Source organism: Pteropus alecto, unplaced genomic scaffold (assembly GCF_000325575.1).
Source record: "Pteropus alecto unplaced genomic scaffold, ASM32557v1 scaffold134, whole genome shotgun sequence".
Lineage (NCBI taxonomy): Eukaryota > Metazoa > Chordata > Mammalia > Chiroptera > Pteropodidae > Pteropus > Pteropus alecto.
In genome coordinates, this window is record NW_006436283.1 from 4675775 (window position 1) to 4680188 (window position 4414).

Genomic DNA, 4414 nt, shown 5'->3' on the forward strand with positions numbered 1-4414 from the left:
TCCCTCCCTGTAGGACGGGGTGGAATGTCGGAGTGCATGTACCGACCCCCATCACCGTTCCGGGGCTTCAGTCCCCTTCTGTGATCTAACATCGGACTCTCTCCAGGGAAGTGATGGATTGGATATGGCCAAGCACAAGGAAAAGCAAAGCCACTCTGGGGAGTGGAACACAGCTTACCTGGGGAGGGAACGAGTAGGCTGCCTGGCTCATCCTATCGAGCCCCATTCCACGGCCTCCTACTTGCTTCAAAACTTGCACTGTTGTCCTAAGAGCTTTATTATTATTATTATTAATGCCTACAGCGACTGGTCTTCCTAGGGGGTCTCCCATTCAGGTACTAACCAGGCCTGACCCTGCTTAGCTTCCGAGACATCGGGCTTGTTCAGGGTGGCATGGCCATAGACCGTGGACCTTAGCTCCACTGGGGCACAAACCCAGGACCTTCTGCGTGTAAAGCGGACGTGCTAACTGCTACACTATGGAACCACGTCCACGAAGAGCTTCTAGCTGTCAGCTCCAGGAGGAAGGGACAGTGCCTGTCCTGTCCATGACTGTATCCTCAGTGCTTAGTACCCTGACGCATGGGGGACACTCGAATTTTATTTAAAGAATTCCTTCACCCCGGCAAGTCTATGTTCAAATGTGACTTTCTTGCGTGGCCCACCCTGACCACCATTTTTAATTATCTGTTTGGATTTTTATAAGAGTTTATTTGAGCCAAAACTGAGAACACATGCCAGGGAGCAAGATCTCAAATGCTGACCTTGACCACTTTTTCAAGTGGCATCCTGCCCCCACCATAGGGCTCCCATGCCCTGCTTTATTCGCTGCTCTGTAGCTCATGTTCTCATGTTGCCTTTTAACACATTATTTTTCACTTGCACTTATTTTCTGTCACTCGTGCTCCCCACCCTTTAGCATGTGAGTCTTGTGATGGCAGAGATCTTTGCTTTGTGTAAGGATTATGCCTGGTGTCTAAACCACGCCACGCACACAGCGGCACAAGCAAATACTTGTTGAATGAATGAATGAACAGGTAGGGCTGAATGGGGATCAGCCAGGCTAAGGTCTTCTCCGGTTGGGAGCCACTTACCCCGAAGAACACTGGGTTGGGGCACCATAGGGTCTCTCAGGGAATTTCTCTACCCTGTTCTCAAGTCTCTGGCCAGGGCCATGTGGATATCATGCCTGGCATCTTGCTGGGAATATCTTTGTGGGCCGTGCCTCAGTCCGAGGCCCCAGGATATCCAGCTCCTTGGCAAGAAGAATCCAGCAATATCACTATTTACAAGAGTCAAACAGTCCTGTACCCAGAGGTCCCTTTCATCAAATCCTGGGAAAACTGAGTCAGGTATTTTGAGAGAAGGTTCTGGTCACTGCTGAATTCCTGAATGGTAGAGTCAGGTCCCTAGCAGCTTCCCTGTCCCCACGCCCAGAGGAGCCTCTCCTAGCTCAAGAATTCACTGTAGTTCATGGAAAGGGGAAGCAGTAAGGTGACTCTTCAGAGGACCAGTTTCCTCTGAGAGGGAGGGCGGGGAGGGAAGGTCACCTCAAAAGGAGCTGGGCAAAGCCCCAGGGTGACAGGGCACAGATGTGGGGCGGGGGAGTCTCCTAGGGAACCATGGGGAGCCAGGGCTGGAGAAGGGCAAGCAGAACTGGTGGCCCCATGGGGGGGACCCCCACCCATCACCCCATTTCTCCCTACAAACTGTTCCTGGCAAGGGAAGACAAAGCTGCCAAGCAGACCTGGCATGCCCTGACCCAGGAGGAGCCCTGGCGGTGAAATCAGGCCTCTCCCAGCTCACTACTCAGGATCGGTGAGTCCTGGAGGCCAGTGCTGCTCAGAGCAGCCAACCCAGGAGTGGGGACCACCAGCTTCTCCACCCCAACTCAGGCGTCTCAGTACCTGCCTGACATATCCGGAAGGACTGGAAGGCTGAGTAACCCTTCAGGAAACCCCACATTGCTCCTGGACACTCTTGCCCAGGATGTCGGCAGGTAGGCAGACAGGGGGTCACAGACTGACAGCAGAGGCTCCGAACTTTCCAGCTCCATGCACCACTTTCTCCTAGGGAGAGGGTCCTGGGGCCAAAAAGTCCTTCCCTAAATAAGGCTGAAAGAAAGCACTATGGAGTTCTCAGAAAAACTCCTTAATGGCACCAGAGCAGCACAGGAATGTGCTCCCCTCCCCCCACCCAACAGGGCACAGAATGTGTACGACCAAGCCCTCCCCTGAGCAGAAAGCAGAGCAGATTAGATTCTACAGCCCCTTCCCCAGGAAAGGCTTCCAGCTGGGGTCTGGCCATCAGGCCTCACTCCTGGCTCCCCCAAGGAGCAGGGGATTTACAAAAGGCCACTAGAACACAAGATGAGGTTAGGAGAGGCCACTGCCCTCTACCTCTGCCCCTCAATGTCTGTCCTCATTTTAAAAGTTCTAAAAGGCTCTCAAAAATCCTGAGCCCTCGGCTGGTATCTGGACAGAGGAGCCAGGTTCCCTCACAGTTCATCAGGCACACCCGAAGGCTCACAAGTGACCACGTTTTTTATGCTTTGTGGGGATGCTATGAAGCTCACCCTCACCTGGCTCTGGCTACGTGCCAGGCCATTTGTGTTTGTGACATTTTTCATCCTCTTGTCAACATCTGTAAAAAACAAGGCTTGCTGAAGCTTGGCACGGTTAAGAGACCTAGCCAAGGTCATACAGCAAGAACTCGGCCAGGCGCAATTCAAAACTACACCTGTGCCTGGAAAGACAATGAAACACGGAATGAACACTACGTTTAGGGACAGACTGTGAGGCAAGAGGGAGACGTTTTCCCCTCTTACACTAAAACATTTTATTTCTCCTACTATTGGCTCCTATTACCTTTTTAAGTTTTTAAACCGACAGGGATCATCTGGGATTATGAGCTTTTTATTTTTCTTTTAATGCCACTGTGTATTAATAAGGTACTAAACGCTAGATTACTAAATTATTAAAATTATATTAATCTGCCACCACGGGGGACACTCCGTTGCCTCAAGGAGTACAGTAGAGATGTGGAATGGCCCCGGAACCTTGGAAACACTGGCCAGTGGCCCCACAGAGACTGGCCCAGTCTAACTTCTGAGAAGAGGAGCCAGCCCTGGTCAGAGCCCCCACGGCCCAGAGTGCGGGCTGCTGTAAGTGAGCACTGTGGGCAGATCACTGAAGGAAACCAAATCTTAATTCTCTGTTTATAAAATAAACTGGACCATCTCCCAGGACCTTTCCCGTACCTCAGCTCACACAGACCCAGACTGTCTTCCTCAAAAGCCACTTCTGACCGTGGCTTTCCCTGCGCTGGGCCACAGCTCTTCTGTACTGCCACTGTTCTTCCCACCTGGGGTTTCTTGTCTCCCAGACACCCTCATTCCCTCCCGGCTCCCCTCACTGAAAGAAGCCCCTTTGAAGACTTCAGTTGTAAACTCTGCAGAGGGTCCTTAGAGCCCAGATTAAGACGCCCTGCATCTGGCACATGGATCCCCATGGGAGGGGGCCTGAGTGTAAGCCCCACCCCCTCACCCAAAGCTCACCTGTTTCAGGTGAAAGCCTCAGGAGACAGCGGCACCGCTATCCTGGTTACATTCAGTTCTCCCCATAGCCAAAGCTCAATGTGCCTACAAACCGTCCAGCAGGAGTAAGCCAAGAGCAAACTTTGCATACTTTCTTTGGCAAGACAGAATTTTTCACTCTTCGCCAAGTCCCAACGTTCCACGGCGCAAACCCACCTCAATCGGGTAAACAGACTAGGTCTCCGGACCGTCCCCTAGAGGTGCCCAAAGCCGCCCGAGGCGGGGAAAGGCCCTGAGACCTAAGTCCCTCCCTCGGGCTTCCTGCGTCCGGGGATTAGGAGGCACAAAGGGCCGGTAGGGAGAGGGCCCAGATGGCAGGGACAGGGGCTAAGCCGTCGACGTAACGTTCTCCGGCCACCGCTTGCGGAGAGAGGACCACAGGAGACGCGCGTCGCCCACCTCCCCGGCCAGGCGTCCTGCACGTGGGGCCCGTGGCCGGGAACTCCGTCTCCGCTCGCGGTGTCCCTCGCAATCAGCCGGGCGGGGCACCTGTTTCCCTACTCCCCAAAGCCAACACTGTTGTGCAAACCCGAAATCCAAATTCTGTAATCGCGGGCGGATCGGGCAGAGAAAAGTTCCCAGTGGCACTTTCTACAGGTGTCTTTCTCCCAGACAAGCGGAACGACGAGGTCCTGGGTGAGGCGGGCGAACCTGGGCGCAGCCCCCCGCGCCCGACCAGGGAAGCCCGGGGTCCTGGCCCTCCCTCGACTCCCCGTCCCGACTGGCGGGCGCCCCGAGGGGGCGGGCCCAGCTGGGTGGGCCCGGGCCCGCGCCTCACCTGGAACCCCAGGCCGGCCCCTACCCTAGGCCTCGGCGTCC

General features: G+C 54.6%; 1 protein-coding gene across 9 annotated transcripts in view; it reads right to left on the reverse strand.

Annotated features, from left to right (window-relative positions):
- Window positions 1-4414, reverse strand: part of LLGL2 (LLGL2, scribble cell polarity complex component) — a 31639-nt gene extending 27225 nt beyond the window's left edge. For 8 of the 9 annotated variants that reach the window (XR_003046458.1, XM_025047151.1, XM_015589816.2 and 5 more), the window contains exon 1: window positions 4374-4414. The gene's annotated coding sequence lies outside the window, so the exon portion shown is untranslated. The remainder of the gene's footprint in view (window positions 1-4373) is intronic. The other variant, XM_015589811.2, reaches the window with a different exon arrangement.